Source organism: Phasianus colchicus, chromosome 9 (assembly GCF_987193195.1).
Source record: "Phasianus colchicus chromosome 9, bPhaCol1.hap1.1, whole genome shotgun sequence".
Classification (NCBI taxonomy): domain Eukaryota; kingdom Metazoa; phylum Chordata; class Aves; order Galliformes; family Phasianidae; genus Phasianus; species Phasianus colchicus.
In genome coordinates this window covers 31,170,099-31,182,284 of record NC_143444.1, presented here as the reverse complement: position 1 = coordinate 31,182,284, position 12,186 = coordinate 31,170,099, and the positions used below count along the sequence as shown (strand labels likewise).

At 49.4% G+C, this 12,186-nt stretch overlaps 1 protein-coding gene across 4 annotated transcripts in view; it reads right to left on the bottom strand.

The window, feature by feature from the left end:
- Positions 1–12,186, bottom strand: part of PDE4B (phosphodiesterase 4B) — a 148,405-nt gene that overhangs the window by 61,719 nt on the left and 74,500 nt on the right. The window contains exon 1 of one of the 4 annotated variants that reach the window (XM_090146826.1): positions 499–559. The exons of the other annotated variants lie outside the window; for them this stretch is intronic. The gene's annotated coding sequence lies outside the window, so the exon portion shown is untranslated. Of the gene's footprint in view, positions 1–498; positions 560–12,186 lie in introns of those variants that run through there. 4 annotated transcript variants of the gene reach the window in all.

Here is a 12,186-nt window from a genome sequence, read left to right as displayed (position 1 = left end):
TGCCCCAGCAGCGCCCGGCTGGCCCTTGGCACAGGCAGCAGCGCGCTCTGCTTCGCTCCGTCACTTGGGGACGCGTCTGTGCTCGGAGCGGAGCCCCGCTCCCCGCATCTGCTTCTAGGAAAATGCTCCAAGCAGGTACGTCTGCAGCCGCAGCCGCATCCAGAGGCTTTGAGCAAGAGCAGATTTTTGAGTCTCTGCGTAAAATGGAATTTTACAGGATTGACATTGAAGCTCTGCTGCTGAGCATCCGGCTCGCGGGGCTGGGCGCTGCTGGGGATGTGAGCAGTGACGGCCCTGGGGTGAGGGGTGCTGGGCACAGAGGGGACACGGGGGGCAGGGGAGGGCTGGGGAATGGCAGGTAGCTGGGGAAGGTGCTCTGCTGAGTGGGCAGCACGCTGCCTGCAGGGCAAGCAGCACCAAGGGATGCACAGCACATCCCCTCACTGGGTTTCCCTAACAGGAGTCTCCCCTCTGACATCCCAAAGGAAGGGTCCTTGCCGTGAGCAGCAATGGGTGCAGCACAGCCTGCAGGCACTGTGTCCAAAGCGGTGGGTCACAACCCCCCGTGCATTGTGAGCCTGTTCTAAACATGCTTCATCCATCACAAACACACTGATCACCTCACACGTTGAAAGCTGCAGAGGTTCCACGAAACAACCACAGCCGTGGGGCAGGCTGACATCTAATTTACCATTAAATAAGAGAAACGCAGCCCACTTAATGAGCTGAACCCAAGCTGGGGCTGTTCCCAGCGTTCACGTCAGCACCGTGGGGCTCTGGGGCCCAACAGCTCCGTTATAAATAACACACAGTAACGCCTCTGGTGAGATTTCAGATCCTGCCAGACTCCAGCCCACCACGCTGGCCTGCAGCATGACTCCCACTACTTCTGGAAAAAAGACAAGATGAATTCACTGCTCATTTGGTGGCAGAAGTTCCCATGTGCTCACTGAGCTGCTGCATCTGCCATCCCTGCTCCCATTTTTAGGGCATCTCACGTCACATTTCCAGCCCTTCCCCTCCTTGAGCATCCCCATGCATCCCATCCAATGTGATGTGGGTAACTCCACCGTGCCCCTGGAATGCTTATCATGCTGGCCTGGAGCACTCCAGATCCTCCAGCACATTTTACCTTCATTCTCCCAGTCAACAACAGATTGCTGCAAAGCTTCAGGAATGCTCTCTGTGCCCAGAAAGTACCAGTGTAGAGCCTGAAAGAAATCACCTGGTATTTTCCGTATCTGGAGACAAAGCAGAATGCAGCACATCTGTGAGCACATCCCATGGCACCTCTTCCCAGATTAAAGGCCATGTACCCTTCAAGGACACACTGGGGTTTTCACCCCAGAGAAATAAATCAGACACTAAACACACCGAGAGGAAAATTTTGTCTTCCTCCTCGTGGTTACCAGTGGAACAATCAGGGTAATATGCAAACATCCCAGCTCGTAATTCTGAAAGCCTGAGAATCATTTGGAAAGGTGGAGGTAGAGATGAGCACATAGATGGATGGATGAATGGATGGATGGACGGATGGACAGACATATGGACGGACATACAGATGGATGGACAGATGTAGAGACAGACATGCGGATGGATGGATGGACGGATAGATGGACAGACAGACACGTGGATGGGCAGATGGGCAAATGGATGGATGGATGGGCAGACGGACAGAAGAGCACTGAGATGGATGGATGGACACATGTATGGGGCAGGGGATGTAAATCTCAGAATCCAGCTTCCCACCCAGTGCAGCTCCCTGGGACTCCAGGAGCTGTATGGCAGAGCAGCACCGACCCTTCCACGAATGTTCACAGAGTTCTGCTCAGCACACGCACCTACTGGGGCTGACTTGAAGAGTACAAAGCTATCTATTGATTTGCAAGTGATGCAATTGCCTGCACACCCAGCCGAGTGCTCGGCCACGCAGAGGCCTTCCATTCACTGCCTTTTTTTTGTGGCCACACTGATTCACAATGATGACATTCCGATTTGTAACTCTAATTTCCTCCTTGCTGTGAAGCAGGCAACCAGCACACTACCTTACCACTGCCTTAGCTACCTGCGTCCTCTGGCTAAGGCTGAAAAATATACTTAAGCAATGCAATAATAAAAGACGGAATCATAGATTCATAAAGATTGGAACAGACCTCCAAAACCACCAAGCCCACCCCCATGCCCACTAACCACATCCCTCGGTGCCACATTTCCTGAACACATAAGCTGGAAAATGAGCTCGCCGAGAGCTGATCCTTCCTGCAGCTTCGCAGCGAGCCATTCTGAGATGTTTTCAGTAGGAAACAACATAAGGAATTGACAACAGCAGCACGGCCACGAGCACAGCACTGCCAGCTTTGCAGCCATCTGTGGGAGGTCCTGGCACCAAGCAGCTCCCAGGCAGGTCCTGGCAGGACAGCCTCCTCAGAGCACACATCTCTGGTAACAGCACACCAGGACCTTAAGGCTATGGCACGCTGTGTGAAGCAGAAGTGCACACGCTGGACAGGTTTCCAAGCGGCTCATATTTTGATCTACTATTTTATTGTACCTTTAGGGGGCTTTAATTTCATGTTCCGGTTTGGCTACTTCCAAACTCCAAAGCTTTCTGAAACCAATTTGTGGAAGAGATGCTGCAGGGGACGCGCGTTCCCATGGCAGGAGGCGAAGGGACTGAACCAGAACCAATAATCATTTATCTGATTGAAACAGAAACCACCACAAATTTTTCGAAATGAGCTTTACGCCTAATGTGAGCTGCATTAGCTCTCAATGCTCCAGTTCGTTTGAGATAGGCTTGCTGCATTGCCTCAGTTGGGAAGGAAGCATTGATGGTTGTTTTCTAGATGAAATTCAACAAAGAGGTGGAGAAAAAGTTCTCTAATTGCTTGCAGACTGTAATATTGTCACTTGTAAACACAGTGACACCAGGAGGTGAGTTAGACTGAGTAGTTGGACAGCAATGTGCCAGACATCATTGAGCCACAGAACCATGAAGGCTGGAGAGACTCTCTAAGACCCCCAGCCCACCACCAACCCTCCCCACTGACTGTATCCCTTGGTGCCACATCTCCAGGCTCCCTGCTTGGAACAGGTTGCCCAAGGAGGCTGTGGATGCCCCATCCCTGCAGGCATCCAAGGCAAGGCTGGATGTGGCTCTGGGCAGCCTGGTCTGCTGGTTGGTGACCTGCACACAGCAGGGGGTTGGAAATAAATGAGCACTGTGCTCCTTTGCAACCCAGGCCGTTCTATGATTCTATGACCTCGGCTCGCTGCACCCAGGGCCAGGCAGCCCCAGCACGGTGCTTGGCTGGCTGCTGTGTGCCTCACCTGCTGCACAGAGGTAGGTGTGAAGAACGTAATTGCGTCTTTAACGTAGGTCATAATATTATGACTTCTTACCCTCAATGTGTTCTTTTCGTCTCTTTTTGTCTGCAACCCTTTAAGCTGTAGTTTTCAAGAGCATTAGCTCTCCTTGAGTGCAGGAGGGGTATTTTTACCTAACAGCAGTCTGTGTTAAAACAAGCAGACGCCAATTTGGGAGTGCAGTACTTAAGGAGCTATTTCCTGACAGCAGACAAGGGAACGCAGCACTTTCCTCCAGCACTCAGATTGCTCCTTTCTGCTCCCCTTCCACAATGTGAGCTCCCATCATGCTCTCACTTTTCTTTGGAGTACAAATCCATCTGCATGAAAATGCTTTAAAATATTTTCTATTTTCACTTGACTTCATGACAGGGAAAGAAATGCCTAGCAGAGTGCGGTATCACCAGTGAAATCACAGAACCACCGAGGATGGAAAAGCCCTCTCAGCTCCCCCAGCCCACCGTCTGCATCTCGCAGTGCCACATCCCCGCAGCTCTGAACACCCCCAGGGATGCTGACCCCCCACCCCTGGGCAGCTGTGCAGTGCTGACTGTTCTTTGGAGCAGAGATGTCTGCCAGCACCCAGCCTGCTGCTGCCCTGCACAGCGTGAGGCCGTCAGCTCTCATCCCATCGCTGTTCCATGGGAGCAGAAGCTGACTCCCCTTGGCCCAAACCTCCTGCCAGGAGTCCAGTTCTGTATGTCATAATCCCTACCTGCATACAGTCCAAAGAAGACAATACAATATTTTGAACTTCAAACAGCAGCGAATCTTCAGTTTCTCCAATTCCTTCTGAGTTGGCTTGCAGACGCTGAGTTATCAATGTTATGATTTTGTTGAATAACTCATCTCCTCGGAGTATTGAAAGTTCCCTTTCAGTGATACATCTTCTTAACAAAGAAGTATCTCATATTGACAATTGCAGGTTTTTCATATTGAAATCACTCTCATTTGAACTTCCTGCAGCAGGATGATATGCACATCCCTACCTAACTCGTCCAAGTCAGAAGACTTTGGTGCACTGATTTTGTGCAAATCAGAACAATAATTCCTAAATGATTTGCAAACACAGTGAATGTGCCATCGTTATACCAGAGCACAATTCACCATGAAATACATACAGAACTGACAGAGTTATGTTCAGAGAGGAAATGTACCTGCAGTGAAGAACCATGCACACAAGGGTGGCATTCTGGAACAAGTTGCCCAAGGAGGCTGTGGATGCCCCATCCCTGCAGGCATTCAAGGCCAGGCTGGATGTGGCTCTGGGCAGCCTGGGCTGCTGGTTGGCGACCTGCACATAGCAGGGGGTTGGAAATAAATGAGCTTTGTGCTCCTTTGCAACCCAGGCCATTCTGTGATTCTGTTATTCTTCTGGACTGTGTGCAGATGGAACGAGGCAGAGCACAGGATGTTTCCATAGGGCTGATGCAGTCACTGCATGCAGGTTATTGCACACGTCCCCAGAGGTCGGAGCCCCAAACCACAACTCCTCCCCCTGCACCAGGGGATGGGTGGTGGCAGTCAGCTCTGCAGAAAGCAAAACAACCAGCTGAAGAAGCACAGGGAAAAGGACTTCTTACAGCCACTGCCATTTCTGCCTTCTGAGCTATTGACTGAGTTGACCCCATTTGAGGAAGGCACACACAGACAGAACTTGAGGGATAAAAATCTCCTTCTGCCACCAAGCAGAGCGCTTTCCACGTCAGAGCCAACCCTGTGGGCTGTACGAGAGCACTCTCAGCAGCCCAGCAGGCAGATGGAACCAACAAGCTTTATGTAACACAGCAGCACAAGAAGCTTGCCCAGGTAACGCTGCCTCTGTCGTCATTAGCAGCAGTGGGAAAGCATTGGGGACGCACAGCCCTGGGCAAAGGCAGTGTGCTGCAGCCCCTGCACGCCTCTCCCAAAGCACTGCTCTGCCAAAACTCAGTGAAATGTCTGAGCTGTGCCAAAGGAGTTTCCTTATCAGCACGGTATGAAAACTAATAGCAACGTGCAAATGTAGAGCTGTAACATAAAAGAGTAGGTGTATTCTTTTAGCCATAAAGGGAGCTTCTAGCACACTGCTATTATTGCAGAAGCACGTGCAATGCACAGACAGTAAGAAACACCACTGAAGCACGCTGACAAACTCCAGCAGCGATGCCAGCACTGCCACTGCTGCTTCCCAGCACGCCCAAGCAGCAATGTGGGGATGGCAGCAGCAGGGTCAGCCCACAGCAGCTGGAGATGTGCTCCAGATCTGCTGCAGTTACCTTGTGCCACTTGCAGCTCCTGGGAGCCTGCTTATGGAATTTTCTGTCAGGAAACATTTTATGCGATGAAAGTGCAGTGCATTTGTTTCCTTGGAAACAAACCCTTTCAACCTCCGTTGCATAGAATCTTAAGCAAAAGAAAAGTCTGTAATTAGGCACAAGGTCTAGCTGTTCTAAGCCAGCAAGATGTTAAATCACAACTATTTTATTAGCAATAGAACACAATGAAAATGCACTTATCTCAATTATGGGAGTAATAAGTCTTCACATCAGCCAAAACAATAAATCCACTGAACCGCACTGAGAAATATAATTACTTGCTCATTTAACAGAATTTGGTAGGCTTTGATCGAGCCACACCGTACACCAGGATGAACAGAAAGCCTCAAAGTGACAAACAGCAACGGAACAATAGGTAACACTTACTCATTTAGGAGACTTCAGAGCCCTGAACAGCCACCCAAGCACTGGGTGCTGCTGCACTCGCTGTAACCATGCAGGACTGATGCTGCCACTGAGTTTTGCAATAAAATTATATGAAAAGGTAGTCGTAGAACCATAGAAAGGATTCTAAATAGAAACTGATGTCGGAAAAGACCCCCAGCATCACCCAGCCCACCTTCCACCAGTATTTCCCACTGAACCACGTCCCTCACTGCCACATCCACACCTTCCTTCAACACCCCCAGGCTGGTGACTCCCTGCTCCCTGGGCAGCACCTGAGCACTCTTAGGAGAAGGAACTTTCTGTAATATCCAACCTAAATTTATACCTCGTTTGTAAGGAGGTATTAAATTCCACCGTGAAGTTACTACATTTCCTACAAAGAAGTTTTAAAGGATTATCACATTCTATAAATCTGGATCTTTCTACCATTCTATAATTCTACTGCTGATTTCATGCATTACAAAGTCCATTTTACTACGCACTGAGCAGAGTATAACACACCCAAACATTACTTCTGTTAAATTCCACCAGGCTCTGGGGGGAGCAGATAAATAATGGCAAGGCTGACGAAAGCAAAGCCCTGTGTTCTGCACACAGACTGCGCCCGGCAGCACCAGCAGCTCTCAGTGCCTGGCTTTTGTTGGCCGTTCTCTGGAGATTCTCTCCCTCCTGATAGATTTTCCCTTCCCTTGTATAAATGTTTTTGAACGAGAAGGATTTATTCTATGACCATCGTGTCTTTTTGATTGAACGCCGCACCGCGGGGCTCTTTCCACAATGAAGTGATTGGCAATGAAAGGAAGTGCTGGGACACATCTGAGCTGGGCCAGTTGGGCAAACGGAGAGAAATGACAGGGAAGGGAATTTTCTTCCCACTTGCCCCCTGGAAATCTCCCAAACTCGGTCACTCCATCCACACGTGGGCTGGCCTCTCACTGCTCACTGCTGGGAGCGCTGGAATGCCACCAACACAGGGCTTCCTTGGACAGGCTCATCTTTGGGTTTCTCCTGCCCTGGCAACCTGGATGGGAACAGCACAGAAGCAAAGCGCTCCCCTCACACCCCCACCCCCCTTATTTGAGGCCCAGGGACCAAAGGCACCAAGAGCCCATGAACCACATCCTAGAATTGCTCAGCTTGGTAAAGACCTTCAAGATCACCAGGTCCAACCTCAACCTAGCCATACGACTCTCACAACCTAAAAGATGTTCTGCACCAACACCTGCCTGCTTCCCATGGGCTCCCACAGCCCACAGTGAGGCCTCCATAAGATGGCACCAAACAGTGTGATCAAAGCACTAAAAGAGGCAGTCCATCCTCTGGGAGCCTGATGTCTTTTTTATATCCTGGCAGCCAAATTGCACACAGTGCTCGAGGTGAGGCACCAGGCAGAGAACAGAGGGATCAACTATTTCTAATCTCCTAAATCCTGTTCTCTGTGGCTTTTTTAACTCACTTCCAATCTCTGGGGTACATGGGCTCCTGTTCTGCAATGTTGTGGATCACACAGAAGGCAGAACACACTACATCACCCATATCCACTCACGTGGAGGACAACAGGGACATGAGAACCACCCTCTGTCTGGAGCACGAGGAGCCAGACCTGCCCATGTCACAGCAGCTCCCATTGCTGTGCCATACTGTGAAGGCAATGAGCATCCTGGCCTGAGGTCAATCAGAATCCCCACCAACATCTCAGACATGAATTAATGAAAACCTGCATGGCTTCAAAACACAAAACCAGCCTTCACAGAGGTGAGCGGCCTGTTATAAGCTGTGTTTGTTCTTGAGATGTGGAGAATGGAAACTTGGCCCCAAGCTGACGTTGCTCAAAGCCTGTCGTGCAAGAAGCACATCTGGAACGGATCAGTCTTCTGCATTGCTCTGTTTGGACATAAACGGGATGAAATGGATTCTAGACCAGTGAACCATAGATTAGTTTCATTTGAAGAGCAACTGAAAGCTGTTATGTCTGATATTGGCTGAAAATTGTATCTAGTTAATCGAATCAGACACAAAGGAGGCGAATGTCATTTCTGCTAAGGCAAACGTGCAGATGAACACTCACCTCATTGCCCAGACCGGGGTCCCACTAAGCAGTGCACCAGCATTTAACCCTTCTTGTATCACAGGGAAGTGCCTTCACCTTCCAGGAGAGCTCTTCAGAACACCTGGACACCTCTCCTGGAGGAGCTACAAGTCAGAGGCTGGCATAGCAGCAGTGCCCGGGGAGCTGATGGAGGGCAACCACAGAGCTAAATTCATGTTTTGCTAACAAATAACTCAGCACAGCTGGTTACGTTGCTCCAACACCTGTACCAGCTGAATGGGGCACACAGCATCTGTGGAAATACACCCTGCCAGCTGAATGGGGCACACAGGATCTATGGAAATAGTTGTTAATATTCTGAGTTCATTAAGAGTATCGCTTGCACAGAACAGACCCTTCCCTGCCATACTCGTGCTCATCATTTTGAAACACTGTTTTTCCTAATTGTCTGGGTAGTTAGTTATGAAGTTCATTAGGAATTAATTACAAATTTCACAAGGCTAAAGATTAAGGATATATAGAATGCTGCCAAACTGCAGCGCTCTAATACTGAAAGATAATATGAACGTTGAAACAATAACTAAGGACAGATCCAAAAAAGCATGCGAATGGGGATCAACTCCAAGAAAACGATCCATACGAACCTGCCAACATGCAACGTCCCTTTCAACACCGAGCTCATCCATTCACCTGACACTCCATTTTGCATCCATCCTGAACCACCACTGGCTGCCTGACCAGCAGCCCGAGCTCCCAGCCCAGCCTGGGTTGGACCCACACATTCCCCAGCTCTCTGCAGGCACAGCACTGCTCCCAGCACATGGGGAAGCAGCCCCACAGACCCACGGCCGAGCTGTGGGCAGGCCCACCAACACTTACAAGTAGATGTAAGTTTCATCTCGAAAACAGCCTCATCAACAGAATGCAACAACTCCTATTTCTGTTGTTTGCGATGATTTATTGGCACCGACGTTCATTATTTCAAACACGAGCTAATAAAAAAAAAAAAGAAAATCACATACTGGGAAAGCATCAAAATGACAGCAGCAACAAACATGTAACTTTAAAATTAGAATCTACTCTTTATAACAGAGTAGAGGTCTTTTTCATTACAGCAGAGTAATACGTAAACTACTAATTAACGTGCACTGGAAGGTGTGGGATAAAATAAGAATTAAACAGTGCTTTCATACCTGCAATAAGCTTTACATGATACAGGCAAGGACAGCTGTAAGATGCAGAACACCCAGGATTGCACGAGGAGATGGAAGGCAAGGATGGGTCTGCTCAGTACATGTCCTCATTCCTCACTGGGCTGCACAGAGCCAGCACCAAACACCTGGTTTGGATGGGAGATTCGCCAAGGAGGATGCTGATATTAGTTGAGACCATTGGAAAAGAAATGATGGAGAAGTCACAGGCTTTAAGGGCTCTCCCCCTGTTTCCATTTGACCTAGCCTCAGCAGGAGAAGTGATCTTCAAGTAGACAGGGCACAACGCCACCGGCCAACCTGTTCAGCTGGGTGCAGGTCAGGGATCAGAGTGACAACCCTCCAAGAGCAATGACCACGTCTGTCTGACACAGCATGAGAAGCAAGGCCACATCATCCACCAACGTGTAGATGTGGCACTGAGGGACATGGTTTAGCAGGGTTACATTGGTGCTAGCAGGATGGTTGGACTGGTCTTGAAGGTCTTTTCCAACACTGGTGATTCTATGAGTCTATGAAACTCAAATTACAACATAGGATAAGCAGTTCTTTCAGAGCCCTGTTAATGAGCCCATGCATGGCCACCCCCAGAGCACTGATATGCAGTGAGATGGGATCTAAACAACCAAAGACTTTCCTCAGCATGTATTCAAAACGGGCAGCCCAGTGTTGTCCTGGGCAGCCAACAAATGCACCCTTCTGGACTGAAAAGGAGCAGTGCTTCACAGCAGCCTCCAGCACGCTGAAATAACGTGTCACTGTCCTTAAACTTTCCCATAAGTCAAAAAGTGAACTTCACTTGAGCAAGGATACAGTGCATTAAGCCATTGCAAAAAGGGAATCAAATTAAAGCTTGCAAACCTGTGAAACAATTTGTTCTGGCTTTGGTTGTTGCATCCGATGCCTCATGAGTCAATCCAACGGTCAGAACACTATGGCATCTTACAAAGAAAGGATTTTCTCCATGCTACCATCTTTTTTTTTTGTTACCTTTGTTACTGCAACAAAAATACAGCAGCAGAAACCAAAGCTGATGGGACACATCTGGCCACCTCTGGCTTGGGGCTGTAAGGAAAGGCCTGGACAATGTGAGGTAACAAAGAGAGCCAAATTTTGAATATATGCTCCACCACTCCTCACAAAGAAACAAGGACAGATGTCCTTAGAAGTTTTATTAAATATACAAGCACTGCCACACTGTAAAGTAGCATCCAGGGGTGCCTGGGTGAAAAAGATGTAATGCTGCTCATCAACTTGTTAGAGAAAATGGGGGAGATGCACTGATTTGTAGGTACGCTATGGAGGTGGCTTTGCTTTTGTCCTGTGCATGGCACAGAGCTAACTCAAAGGATGCTGCTGCAAAGAAAGCAGGAGACAAGCAGGGAGAACTGTTGGTGCCTGGGAGGGACGGCAGTGGTTGGAAAACCTCCCAGAGGCCGTGAGAACCACCAGCCCCATCCTGGAGCTGCTGCAGGATGTGACTGTGCCACCAGTGCCCCACTGGGCTCCAGGCCCACTCAGTGGCAATGATGCTGAATCGCTCACCCACCGTGCAGCTCTACTGTCACAAGCCCAGAGGGTTCATTCGACTCCAACCCTGGAGCCAAAGCCCCAAGCAGAGCCCTCCAGGACCAAGAGCCAGGCCAGGGAAACAAGTCATGGGCAGCTCTCCCATCAAGAGTGGATGCAGTTTAAAATAGATTCAGAATTATTTATCAGTGTGGACCAGTGCTTGTCCTGTTCCCCTCTTACATTCATCAGTGCCAAAGCACCTGGTGTGTCCCTCTCACAGCCACAGAGGGGCCACTGGGCACAGCTGGCAGCAGCCACTGTCCAGGGACTATCACAGCTCCCCCCACAGCCCAGCCCCTGCCTACTGCTCCACAGCTTGTGCAAAGTGGCTGCCACAGCCTGGCAGCAGAATCCATGGCTGAGAATGAGCTGCATGCCTCCCCGTCAAGCAGCTGCAACCTAAAGACTTTAAATACAGTGTTCAGCGAGGAACCCGCAGTGATATCCACGTGGGTGTTTTAATGCATCTGGTAAATAAAATGTCTCCAAAAAGATCTCTCTGAATGAGCACAGCGGTGGCTGCCGAATGCTGGATTTGCTGCTGGAAGGGGCTCGGGGAGTTTGGTGGGATTCTGGCCAGGAAGCAATGAGATCTGCATCCCCACAGGGACAGACTGCATGGATAAAAGCACAGCGCTGCACTGCTCACCCAGGGGCTGTGCTGAAACCCTGAGCTGGCTCTGTACAAATCCCACGGAGCTGATGTCTGCCTTGCCCTTTATTCCAGTCAAAAGAAACGTGAAACAAAATATTCCTGCATTGGAATTTATATTGCAGTGACAGAGACATCAGAAACTCAGTTGCCAAAGCGAGCTCTCCAGCCTCAATGCATGCCAATGAGCTTCCAGAAGAGAGAGCACAACTGGTTTCACCTCAGTACGTATGCACTGCAAGTACTTTTCCATCCCAGCACCACGCTGTCTCTGTGGCACTGCGTTAGGTGATGCAGACCAAACCATAGCTCTCCATACCACCCAGGTGCATCCGTGGAGCTCCCTGCCAGCCCTGACTCAAAGCATTCAACGTTCGAGGGTCAAAACCTAAATCACAACGTGTATGGATACAAGGAAATAACATGCTGCCCCTTATCATTCACTAAGGAGGAATCGGAAAGGTACAGGGTACGAAACATTTAAAAAACTGAAATTCTGCTCACCTGTAACTGGCAGAAAGGAAATGTAAGACCTTAGGAGAGAGGAAGAACTTTCAAAAACAACAGTGAAATGTGTCCGGGATCTTCTCCTCCAAACACATGCTAATGCTTACACCCCACAGCTCCCTG